Below are 13019 nucleotides of genomic sequence, written 5' to 3'. Positions count from 1 at the left end.
GGGGCTTTGCCAGGAGGAAGTTGCTGCATGGAGAAATGCCAGCACTTTCTAGCACAGAAGGATGGATGGAGATCGCAGGGTGGGATTTGTGTTGGCAGCTCTGGGACCAGTGCTCCAGCCTCCAGGCACCATCTCCTGTGACCAAAATGTGGCTGTGAAAGTACCTGAGGACCAAGGGAGAGAGAGCGAGACCACAGAGCAGATTCAAGGAGCTTCAAGGTGGAGGAAATGGCCTTGGCGGGTCAACCAGAAGCAACAGCAAATTCAGACAGTTGAAGGGGAGAGCAGTGGATCCAGACTGGGCTCTTCCAGGCCTCCCCTGGAGCAGCTGCTGCTCGGAGCAGCTCCCCGGCTGCCCCAGGACCGCTGCCATGCTCAGCCCCAGCACACGGCAGCTCCAGCCACACTCGCACCCTGCCCCGCTCCAGGCCAGCTCCTGAGGGATCATCCTTCACCCCAAGCCTGGAGAACAAAGGCACAACGTGGCTCCTCTTGGACAAACACCGACCACCAGCACAGCTCCTCCCCAGGGGAGCACTGGCAGAACGGGCCATCACCAGCTGTGGTGCCCAGCTCTGCCTGGCAGTGCCCGCCTGGCACGGCTCTCCGCTCTGGGAAGGGCTGCTCCCTTGTCCCCTCACCTGGGTGCAGCCTCGTGCTGCCGAGGCTCCGCAGCAGGGAAGGCTCTGGGATGGGCAGGGGGGACGATGGCACCCCCAGGGCTCACCCAAGCCCCCGAGCTGGCCCCGCACCCGCCAGCCCTCCTGGCCACCACAGCTCCCAGCATGTGTCCTCCCCCCTGCCCTTTCCAACACTTCCAGTGATGGCAGGGAGCTAGAAATGCCAGGGAAAGCATTCCTTACTTCAGGAAGGCAGATCATCTAAAGACTGGCACCAGCCCAGTGCCCGGTGAGACCTCCTCAGATTTACAGCCAGCACAGCTGAAGAGACAGAGGAGCTTTAGTGAATCTGGTTAAGGCCTCATGGGAAAGTGACAGCAGGATCTGAGTGACCTGAGAGCTCCACCTCTCAGTCGGGAAAACAAAAGTGCCACAAGAGAGGAGCCTGGCAGCCCCAGGGACTGCGGGGAGGGGGCTGCCAAGGGACAGGGCCAACAGGACACCACACCCTGCCCAGGCAGCAGGGACCAGGCAGCTGCTGGGACAGCAGAGCATCACTGCTGGAACACCCTGCACTGCCTGAGGCACTAATCCAGCCTCCCCCTCCTCCTCCAGGGCCTCTTCCTCTCCTTCCCCTCTTTGTCATTCCTCTCAGCTCACGCCTCTTCTCTGCTCTCCTTCAGCTGCTCACAGCAATAATCCAGGGCACTGACGCCCCAGCAGATTGCTCAGCGCCGCTCCCCACTGCTGACCGGGGTTTTAATGATTCCCCCAGCCGTGCTGGGGCTGCTCCCCACCTCCACCGGCTGCCAGGTCCTCGCCCACATCCCTCCAAAAAACACCTGCACCATCCGCAGGGATAGGTGAAGAGCAGCCGCCACCTCCAGCTCCGTGGGGCTCAGCTGGGATCTGCTCATCTTGCCCCTAAGCTCTCAGCCCTCCAAGGACCTGCTGGATTCTCTTGGCAGCTCCAGCTTCCCCGGGCTCCCCGGGCCAGGGAGTGCAGCCAAGGGCACCAATGCAGCAGCCGGGGGGGTCGCAGGCTGCCAGCATTCCCTGGGGACAGGGGAGCGACAAGCATGGCTCAGTGTTGGTCAGACGATGCTGCTCAGAGCCTCATGGCACAGAGCTCTGCAGAGGCAGGGGCAGGACAGGGACCAGGCAGGGACTCGACAGGAACTGGGGCTCTGCCTGCAGGATCCACACAGCACCTCAGGCAGCACCTGCCAGGGTCTCCTCCCAGTGAGGAGGATGAGTACGACAGGGAGAGGAGATCCTGCTCAGGGGGAGCTGAAATTCAGCAGGTGAATTGCTGAGCCCCATTCCCAGAGCAGAGCTGCCCAGGGCAGGACAGACGAACGCACTTCTGGAAGCAAGGGACAGGCCAGCAGTGTCATCTCCCCCCACAGGGCCATGTTTGGATCCTGCACCCAGCTTTAGGCTTCCCAGTGCAGATGGGACTAATATACAGGAGGGAATCTTGCAGCAACTCACAGTGATGCTCAGAGGCTGGAGCACAGGACAGAGACACAGTGGGAGGGAGGTGGGTGCTCGGCCCAGAGAAGAAGCTCAGGGGCACCGGGGAGGTTACGGGGAAATCAGGGCCAAGGCAAGAAGCAGGGAGTGAAGTGGAGCTCCAGTTGCATTATCCTGTTTCCCAACAAATCCATCCATCCATCCATCCATCCATCCATCCATCCATCCATCCATCCATCCATCCATCCATCCATCCATGTCAGCAAAGCAATTTTAGAGGCCAGCAGCAGCTGCCACAGAACCACAAAGCAGAGGCAGTGCCAAGTGCCAGCAACCACAGCCTGCCTGCCCCCTGCCTGCTATGGCCCCAGCCTCTGTCCCCACCTCCCTGCTCAGTGAAAGGAGCAGCAGTGACCCAGAGGTGCAGGGGGTGCCCCAAGACCCCCAGCCCCCCCAGGCCCCACCGGGCACAGCACTCGCTGCCAGGCTGCAGATCTCCGCGTCCCGTCCTTTAATTAACATTCCACATGTAAAGTTGGGATTGTAATTACTGCGACTGATTAACAGGCCGAAGGTAGCCGGTCTCCGAGGGCGCAGATTAGCCGAGGCTCCATCTCGGCACTGCCGGCGCATTCCAAGCAGGGCCCGGTGCCCCGCAGGCAGCGAGGAACGGTGAACGATGAACGGTGAACGGGCTCTGTCCCACCGCTCCTCCCGTGCACGGATCCGCTTCAGCGGCCCTGGGCTGGCGGAGAGGAAGATGCTGGATGCTGAGAAGTGATCCCCAGAGCCTCCTCTCCCTGCTGGCCACACAGCAGGCGGGGGATAGAGGGTACAATTCCCAGAAGCCGAGGTTCCTTGCAGGGACAGGAACGCACCACTCAGAGGTGACACTCCTTGGATGTGAAAACACAGGGAACATCCCACAAACCCAGCTGGGCTCTTCTCTGCCCACCAGCCATGTCCTGGGTGTGACAGCACCCTCCAATCCACGGCTTCATCAGGCAGGGAAGGCAATCAGCTGTAATTAACGGCTGCTGCGGGCAAAGCACGGCACAGGGACCTTTTTTCCTTCTTTTCCCCAAGACTACAAAATAAATTATCCTGCAAAGTTAGCAGAGGCTGAGCTATGGAAACAATTAAACAAAAATTAAATCTAATTCATTTATACTCGGAGCACAAAGTGGATAATGTGGGGGTTTTCTTTGCTCTCCTCTCTTTGCCTTGGTGTTACAGAGGACTATTATGGGAAATTAATCACCGGGAAAAGCAATGAACGTGATCTATCGCTCTTTAAAAGTGCACTGTAGTGATTATATAAAAATCTATTAGAGAGGCCAGGAAATAGCAGAGTGACACCATTTAAAAGGAAAAAGGAGACCGGGCTGGTGGCAAAGAGATCGATTTCTGAACTGACGGATCCATGGCAGAGGGAGCGGGAGGAGGTCGGAGCGCGGGGTGGCGGCGGGCAGGGCGGGATGGCCGCAGGGCTGAGCACGGCCGGACACCTCGGCAGAGTCCCGCTGCAGGGAGGGCTGACCCCGCGGGGCTCCCACCGAGCACAGTCCCGCTGCAGGGAGGGCTGACCCCACCGAGCACAGTCCCGCTGCAGGGAGGGCTGACCCCACCGAGCACAGTCCCGCAGGGACGGCCCCAGGCAGCTGCAGACCCCACCGCATCCTTGGTGGCACTGCCCCATCTGAGGATGCCCAGCGAAGCGGCCCCATCCCCAGTAAGGATGGCAGAGCAGGACCCCCCCGCCCGGCCCCAGGCACACGCTCGGCTCTTTAACGGTGGCGATAAAACCTTCACCGAGGCACATTCCGCCATAAATCCCAGCCGGCAGCAGGGCCGACCCCGGGCCAACCTAACGCTTTAACGACACCATCAATCCCCCAGGAGCCCGAGGAGGGGTGGGGGACACCGGGCCGGGCAGGGCTGAGCCCCCAGACCCTCCGGGCTGCACCCCGGCACCGAGGCTGCGGCAAACTGGCGGCTGGCCACACAGCTGCAGGCGGGCAATGCCAGCCCAGCGATCCGCATCTCTGGGCTCACCCACGGCCACTGCAGACACCCGGTGCCATCACCCCACGGCTACCGCTTACAACGCCCCCAGTCCCACATCAGCGCACGGAAACGCCTTCACGGGAATTTAACGGCGGGTTCCCCTTCCCACCAGGTGTGCGGAAGGCAAACACACCACGTTCCCTACACTGCATCATTTAAGCGATTTGGGGGGGGGGAAAGAGTGGAAAAAAACCCCTTTGATCTCAGCAGTCCGCTTGTTTAGCCCATGCAGGGATTTAATTGAGAAGGGATGTCCTTGAATAAATGCAGAGATGTCCTCACTTCCCAGGAAGGCTGCCGCGAGTTGAACAATCCCCTGAATGAGGTTTTCCGCGGAATATTCTGGGACAACACAGCCCCGGGGCCGCTGCCGCATGTCACCCATCCATCACCGGGAATGCCAGCGGTGGGCAGGCTGCCGTGGCACAAGGACGGCTCTGGGGGGCTCCCGGGCTGGAAACACCGCTGTGCCCCCAAACACAGCACAGGGGGAGGTGGGGGACGCGAGATGGAGCAGCCCCGCACGCAGAAGAAGGGGAGCAGGGCTCCCTTGGCACAGCAGAGGGGCCGCAGGAGGGACACGGCACCCCGGAGAAGCCAAGCTCCAGCACAACAGAAGGCGGGGGCAGCCGGTCCCCAAGAGCTGGCAGCCACAGCCGGGCATCCAGCCCCGGGCCCTGGCAGTGCCTTGCCCGCTGCCAGGCCGGGCAGGAGCGGAGGAGCTGCACCAGCGGCCACCGCGGGCACCTCCCGCTCATCTCCCGCCGGGCTGCGGGTCCTGCCAGCGCTCAGCACCCCGATCGCCGCCCTCCTCCACCTCCCTCCGGCCAGCCCAGCTCCCTGCCGGCACAAACCCTCCTGCTGAGGAAGGGAACCAGCCCGGGGGATGCCCTTGGGAGGGGAACCCCTCTGAGGGGAACCAGGAGGGCCAATGACAGCCAGGAGGGGCTCCTCAGCGGCAGCGCTGCACACACAGATTTGGGTCCTTGCATCTCCTGCCCCTGCCCCAGCGGGTGTCAGGCGCCGATCAGCATCATCCTCCTCCTCCTCCTCCTCCTCCTCCTGGGCGCAGCCGCGTGGGTGCCTTTGCCGCAAGGCTCCCTCGCCAGGGAAGCGCCGCGCTATTTTAATCCGGCATCTCCCACCATCCCAGCGAGGATGGCTGCGAGTGCAGCCCCAGGAGAGCTCTGCCCCGCGCCCTGCACCTGCTCGGGATGCAGGAACACCCCGAGGCTGTCCCTGGAGGGAGGCAGGAGTGGGCTGGTGGGCCCTGAAACCCAGGGAGGAAGCTGCTTTTACCCTGGAAGAGAATTCACGGTGATCAAGGGGAGCGCAGGGAGAGGACATGGGAATTCCCAGCTCATTAAAGTGCTGGCATCTGTCAGCCCATGGTAACAGCAGCTCCTCTTCTCCTCATCCATTTCAGTTCTTGTCCTCCCCCTGCCCAGGGGACTCAGCTCAGCTCTGCAGTCACGCCACCACCATCCCACTGCTGTCCTACCAGCTGTGCCACCAGCATGTGCCCGTGCAGAGCCACAGGGACGCCGGGCACCTGCAGGGCCGGTACTGGGTGCCCACATGGCCGCTGGTGCTCGAGCTGTGCCCGGCCACAGCTGTGCTGGAGGGAGCAGGAGCGCTCTCGGCCCCTGGGCTCGCTCATGGCTGCGGTGGCTAAAGGCGAGCTGATTAAAGCAATTAGGATTTTAAATAGTAACACCAGAGTGGCTCATCAGCGCTGAAGAGGCAGTCAACTGACAGGCTGAGGAGCCTATTTAGGGATCCTGTTTGGCTGAGGATCCTCAGCGAGGCCCCAGGGCTCCCTCGGAGAGAGGGTGCCAGGACAGGGGTGCCCCAGGCACCCCAAAGCCCCCCCAGTGCCCATCTGGGGACACAGAGCAGCCCTGTCAGGAATGACAAAAGGGACAGCCCTGCACACGCAGCCAGCTCTGTCCCCTGCCCTATGGCCACAGGGACACCAAGGAGCACCTGGCACAGCCAAGGAGTGCCTGCTGCCCACTCCTCCTTTTCCTTAGCAGTGTTTATTTTCTGTAATAAAGGCTCGGGCATGTGGAAGAAATTTCACAGTGTTTCCCAGGAGGCGCTGCCGTGCAGCAGCAGCCCCACAGCAGCAAATAAAGTGCCTTTTGCAGCAGCTAAAACCCCCCCACACACATTTTGCCTGCTTGGACTCAAGGGCCGAGGTGCTGGAGATCCTGGTGGGAAATGCAGCTGGTTTGGTGTATGCAGATCTCCAGTCACCAAGGAGTCTGGACTCACACACAGATGCAAGAGCAGCACAAACAGCCTTGAAACGCTCCATGCCCTTCCCCCTGCTCATTCTCTGTACCTGCTCCTGGCTGTGCTGCCTGATGTTGGGGTGCCCATGGGGGCAGTGCCAACCTGAGCACCCGCAGGGCCTCCAGGGACAACGGGGGGACAACTTCAAGGAGCTTCCCAGTCCTTCTCCATGGGCCCCGCGGCCCCGAGTGGGCTGCAGCTTCCAGGGCTCCTGTCCTCAGTCCTGCAGCTGCACTCCAGCGGGATGGCCAGTGCTCACACATCCCCAGGCTGGGGAAAAGGGGAGAAAGGAAAGGGAATGAAGGGCAGGGGCAGAGAGGGGACAGGAGGGGAGGGCAGGAGCTGCAGCCCAGCCACTTGCCGACTTTCTTGCGAGCTCCGAGGTGCCGTGGGAGGGAACTGGCACAGGCGCATTACGTTTATTTATAGGCATTTCTGTGGCACTCGATTAAATGCTGTGGTGGAGATATTGCAGTGTGAAGAGTATTTAGAGCCGTTTAACACCTCTTAGTCGGCAAAAGCCCATCTAATTCCTGCAGCGAATTGTGAGTGCACATAGCAAGGGCAAGAGCAAGGAAGATCTCTCTCAGCCCTGGTCCCACCTGGGAAAGAGACCCTGCGGTCCTGATGCACTTGTGGCAGTGCATCCATGAGCCCCATGTGATGCTCCACTGCCTCCAGGTCAGCGGCCCAGGGACTGTGCTCTGCAGCAGGACACACATCCACACCCTGCCCAGCTCCCACAGTGCTGCAGGGCGCTTGTGGCACAACTGTGGCACCCACAGGCCCTGCCTGTGCCAGCCCCAGCATCCCCAAGTCCTGCTGAAGGACAGGGCCTGCCCGAGGGTGGGCACAGGAGTTCCTGATGCCCAGGAGAACTCACTCCTTGCCTTCCCTGGGTATCTATAACTTCTCTGCAGAACCTCCCTGGCCTTATCAGGGTGGCGAGGGGCTGAGCTGGTAAATCTCCAGATCTCAATAAAGCCGTCAGGGGAGAGAGTTCAAAGGAAAGGCTGCCAAGTGCACATCAAGGTGAGCTCTAATTGCACCGCTGCAAATCCACTGCTGGCCCTTTTGCCCTTGGATCCCTTTGTCCCCTGCTCCCCTCTGCTGCAGAGCTTGGCCTGGTCATCCCCGAGACAGGGGACAAGGCCCCGGAGCACCCGGGGTGCTGGCGCTGCGTGGCCACACGGCTGCTTGCCCATGGCAAACGGGTAATGGATGGAGGCTGAGCACGGGGAGACCCCAGAGCCCCGGGCTGAAGCACCGCCAGCCCCTGGGGATGGGCACTGCCCTGGCACTGCCCGGCAGCAGGGACCCCGAACCCAGCAGCGCAGCTTTGGTCAGCAGAGCCCGTGCCCGGCCAGGAGCTGCCCTCTGCTCTGCCCAGTGAGGGACCCGCAGAGCCCCAGCGGAGCCCGGGGGGCAGCCAGGGCCAGGGGCTGTGGGGTGCCAGGGCTCGCCTTGCCAGCCACCCCCACACACCCGGCCTGTGCTGCTTGCAAATGGAGCAATTAAGTTGATATTGCGGCCGCCCGTAATTGCTGTTTCCTCAGCTTGGCAGCACGACCCCGGAAGCCCCCATTATACTAATCACTGTCACACGAACACAATCGCAGAACACATAAAAACCTGGTGTGCTTCGTGCTGAAATACAACCCTGCCGAAGGCTGAGCCGTGCCATAAATCTGCTCAGCACTTAACACCACCGGCTAAATGGCCCCGCTTAATTACAGCTCCATAAACAGGACTTTATAGCAGTATCAATACCATCCAAAATCAATCCTGCTGATGGACAAAGAGACGGACTCGGCTCCTGCTGCCCCGGGGCTGGGCCACCCCTGCTCCCCACGGTCCCAGCTCCAGGGAATCTCCATCCCGTGCCCACCCCGGACTCAGCCCCTCCCTGGCTGTGGGGTCCACCCGGCCCAGTGCTGCCACAGAGCCCCACCAGGACATTAGCATGGCAACCCACACCGGTCTCTGGCAATTATGCTTCAGTATTTGAGCTCTAACCAGCTTCAAATTGAATCAGGGCAAAATCATCAGCATAAAAAGTGCCCGCACCAGCCCTTCAATTCCAGCACTGGGGAAAAAAAAAGTTCTACATCTCATAATGGCCTTCTACCCCATAATGAACAGGAAAAATAAATTAGATTCCCAGCTAAGGGTATATTTATACAATTTCATTTATGTGCCCATGAGCAAGTCTGGTTTTCACCAAGATAAAAATGAGCTCTCAGCAATGCTCGTGCTAAATAAATGGAGTGATTTAACAGCTTAACAAGGAGTGCGACAGAGGGGCTGCGGAACTGTGGCAAAAATGGAAAATAAAAATAAAAAGTATCAAAATGCTTGTGTTTCCTGCACTGCACTGGCACTGCCAGGTCAGATCAACCCAGGAGGGAGGAGACGGCAGCGCTGGGACTGTGGGAGCATCCCAGGCTCTGAGCACTTGCATCCCGCCCAAATGAAGCAGTTGGGAGCAACTCCTGACTGTTTCTCCTTCTGGTGCTCAGCGTCCAAATGATCCTCATGAGCCAAACCCAAAATCCCAGTCCCTCTCCTTGCTGGCAGCCAGTGGGTCCAGCTCACTCTCGCACTGCCACAGCAGCCCAGGGATGCCAAGGCCATGAGTGCCAGCTGCTTGTAGGAGCAGGGAAGATTCCTGTGGCAGCTTTGGGGCTGGAAAGGAATATTTGCAGCCTGGGAGTCATTCCCAGACTCTGAAAGCAGGGCTCCTCTCCCAGCACTGCTGGGATATTCCCAATTCTTCCCTCCCTCCCTGTGGAAGGAACCTCCTGCTATCCATCTCTCTTCCCTCGCTCCACTTGCAGCCCCTCTGCTGCTGGGGGCTGCAGCACATGTTCCCCCACCATCAGTCTCTCATGCAGCCAGGAGGAACCTGGCCAGAGCTTGGAAGACCTTCTCACCCTTCCAAGGTTATCTGCTCCCAGGGAAGGCTCCTCCATCCCACCTTCAGCTGCTCCTGAAAAGAGCATGTCAGGTCTCCCCAGGCCCATCCTGGGCCACGCATCCATCTGGGCTGAGCACTGTAGGCCTTCTCCAGCACAGCCAGGCTGATCCCAAATCCATAACCCACCCTTGAATAGCTCATCCAGTTAATGGCAGAGCTGCTAGCAGGCAAATCTGTCCCCTCAGCATCAGCAGCAAAGCCAGAGTGAAGCAGTTGCCTTTTTTTTTTTTTTTTTTTTTTCCTTTTTAAATCAATTGCAAGGCCACATGGTCCATCGGTGGGATCTGGAGACCAGGAGCCACCTCCAAGACAGAGCTGCTGGCTTGGCTGCCTGTCCCAGCTCTCCTGCCACAAGGTGACATTTCCCCCTCCATCCTCCCTGCCCCAGGGAGGCGGGTGGATTAATGGTTCAGCGGGGCTTTGGAAATGTGTGTGCCGGGAGTTACGAGCCTGATTCATAACAGGAGTTCCCTCCCCTGCTACAGAGATTAATCACCGGTGCAAATGGAAGCCGGGGCTGGGCTCAGCCGTGCCCGGAGCGCGGCACAGCTGGAGCGGAGCGGAGCGGAGCCGAGCGCGCTGCCGCGTCTGGCGGCGGAGCCGGCACCCCCAGCCTCGGGAAAACAAATACACTGTGCAAAGGATTGCTTCGGGTGCCTGCCTGCTCCCTGCAAATACGGCACCAGCCCAGGAGCCTGCCCGCGCTGCCTCCTCCCGCCAGGAATTACGGGGCAGAGCAGCTCTGCTCCAGCCCGGAGGAGCTCAGCCCCCACGGGCACAGACCGCTTACAGCCGATTTATCCCTAAACACCTCGTTAAACACAGCAAGAGCCCAAAACCTGCAGCAAGGATCCGTCCCTCTCTCTGTGGGGCAGCTCCCGGGCATCCCACCAGAGGTGCTCCTGCCTGCTGGGAAGCTGCAGCTGGAGAACACCCGAGCCCAGCGCTACCCACCCTGCCTGGCCCCAGGGGCACCCACCAGTGACCCCAACCTGCTTCCAGAGGCTCTTGCCCTCAACTGAGCCAAGCTCTTCCCAGTCAAACCAGCCCTCCCTACACCATGCTTGTCCGGGGACAGAATGGAAATCTCCGTTCCCAAGGGGACAAGGACCATCTCTGTGATGCTCTGTTCTGGCTGCTCTGGAATTCCTTCTTTCTGTCCCTCTAACACACATAACAACCAGTTCATTTTCACCACACCGTTTTCCCAGCCCCGAGCAGAGCTGTTTCCCAGGCTGCTGGAATCCTTTACAACCCCCAGAGGATCAGCAAATGATTTTTCACTCTTCCCTTTGGTTTGGAGAGAAAAAGTTATCTTGGCTCAATCACAATTAGAGTGAACTGCAGCTCACAGGCAGAGAAAGCTGTGGTTCCACTGTGTGACAAGAACGATCTAATCAGGCAGCGGGTCAGATCACCAAAAAACAAACCCCTGCAGAGATGATAACAGCTCATACCTGCCCCAGCTCAGCTGGCGGTGGGCAGTGGGCCAGGGGAGGCACAGGGAGGGGGGTGATGGAGATCACACAGCACAGGGACCACAGCATGGTGGTGCAAAACCACAGGAGCAAAACCTCTGCCTGTGCCTGGCCTTCCTCCTGGGAGGAGGAGGACTCCCACATGTCCGTGCTGACATGGGCAAACCACCTCCCCACCAGCTCCCTGCATGGAGCAGCACGGGCAGCTGCTGCAGGACACCCCATCTCTTCCCAGCCCCAAAGGTCCCCATGCTCCAGAGCTCCCCAGGCAGGCCCAGGGGCCGCAGTGCCACTGGAGGGGTCCCACTGCAGCACTGGCACCAGAGGGGCAAAACAATTTGCCTTCTCGGGCAGTCCTTGCTCTGCCCTTCCCAGCTCTCCCTCTGTTGCCTAATCTGCTCCTCACCCCAAAGCAAGGAGACTGCAGGTTCAGTGGGGCTGGACACCACAGATTAGATTGCATCTGTCTGGGTATAAATAATTTACTGCTTGATGGTCAGAGTGAATTTAATTAGTTCTTGTTCTCCTGATAGAATCAGCCCACCGCTGCTAAAGCATTTCACTCCGAATTAGCCTGAGGAGCACTAACAAGGCAGCGCTAATTTTACACACACAACATCCCCCACAGTCTCTGAAAATACAGCTCCACAGAGCTGGGAGCAGCGCCCCGCGGGGCTGCGAGAGGGGCAGCGTGAGGGATGAACCCGGGCACAGCCTGGCCAAGGAGGGATGTGGGGAGGTGGCACGGACGGGCACCAGCACACAAACCCCATCCCCTGCCCTTCTGCTCTGTCCTCACTCCCAGTTCCCCAGGGATATGGAGAAGGGGCAAGGGGGCAGAGAACTTGTGGCTGGCAGGGCTGATACTGCTGCCTGGCAGGTCCCCTCCTACCCAGGGAGGGGCTCCCTGCCAGCTGAGTGCCCACCTCACCCCCTTCCTCCAGCTCCCGGGGTCATGCCAGGCCGCTGCTGCTGGAATTGCTGCCACAGCCTTGGAGCAGCACCAGCACACGTCAGCGCTCCAGGGGACGTGTGCCTGCTCACCTGGAAGGGAGAGCAGAGCCAGGAACGGGGGGGCAGCTGCGGGAGATGGCACAGAGCACTGGGGCAGTGCCAGGTCTCAGCACCCCCAGCCCCAAGAGAGAAGTCTGGCACCCCATGTTCAGCATCCTGTCCAAGCCCAGGCTGCACCCTGGAGATGGAACCAACCTAGGCGGGGTTCAGGCAGGACCCAAGGCATGGAAGGTGGCAGAAAGGCCTCTGCCCCCCTGGCTGCACCACCACAGACTGAGCAGCACAGCCCCGGCCCCCAAAACCTGCTGTGCTCCCACGGGCACCTGGCCCTGGAACATCAGGAGCCTTTTTCGTGTGCTCAGTAGGGAGCCCTGGGCTCTCCTCTAAGGACGGAGCCGCTCTGCCCGCGGCGCTTTACTGCTCCTGCCTCCCTGCTCTGACCTCCCCTGTCTCACCAGGATTTATGGTGCCCATTAACAGCCTGCCCGAGCTGGCACCGCAGCGCCTGTGCCACCCCGAGCCCTGCTGGTGACCCCAGAGCCCTCTGAACAGTGACACCCCCAGCCACCAGCGCCTCTGCAGACACACACCCAGGCCACTGCCACCAAAAGTGACATTCTGGGGATATGGGACAGCGTGGAAAGGCTCCAACAGCAACGATGCTTTGTGTTGTGCCAGAGGGAACCTGCCTGAGAGGACCAGGTGGGAAATGAGTGCTCCAGCTGATTTCTGCCTGGAGCAGAGGCACCTCAGCACAGGGTGCCCTCCAGCAGCGTGCTGGCCACCACTCCTGCTGGCACAGCCACACTCCTGCACACAGAACAAACAGCTGTGGGCAATGGCTCTGAGCTGCTAATCCTCACTCAATAAATCACCTGCAAAGGTGAAGTGGCCACAGCCATTGGCAGCTGCCAGGAGCTCCCCAGTTCACTCCAGCCCATGGCTGCTGGGCCACTGGTGCCACAGACAAGGATCATCCCCAGGGCACAGCAGCACGAGGGGGGGGGGGGGGGAGCAGCATCCCTCCTTCTTCCCTTTTTTCCTCCCTCCATGAGCTCATCCTCTGCCCAAGTCGCTCTCCCCCTCCAG

At 60.1% G+C, this 13019-nt stretch overlaps 1 protein-coding gene across 22 annotated transcripts in view; it reads right to left on the bottom strand.

Moving 5' to 3' along the window:
* The window catches only part of RBFOX3 (RNA binding fox-1 homolog 3), a 133552-nt gene that overhangs the window by 76703 nt on the left and 43830 nt on the right, over positions 1-13019 (bottom strand). The gene's annotated exons all lie outside the window — the stretch shown is intronic.

Source organism: Taeniopygia guttata, chromosome 18 (genome assembly GCF_048771995.1).
Source record: "Taeniopygia guttata chromosome 18, bTaeGut7.mat, whole genome shotgun sequence".
NCBI lineage: Eukaryota > Metazoa > Chordata > Aves > Passeriformes > Estrildidae > Taeniopygia > Taeniopygia guttata.
Note: the sequence above shows the minus strand (reverse complement) of the source record. Positions and strands in the feature narration are given on the sequence as shown.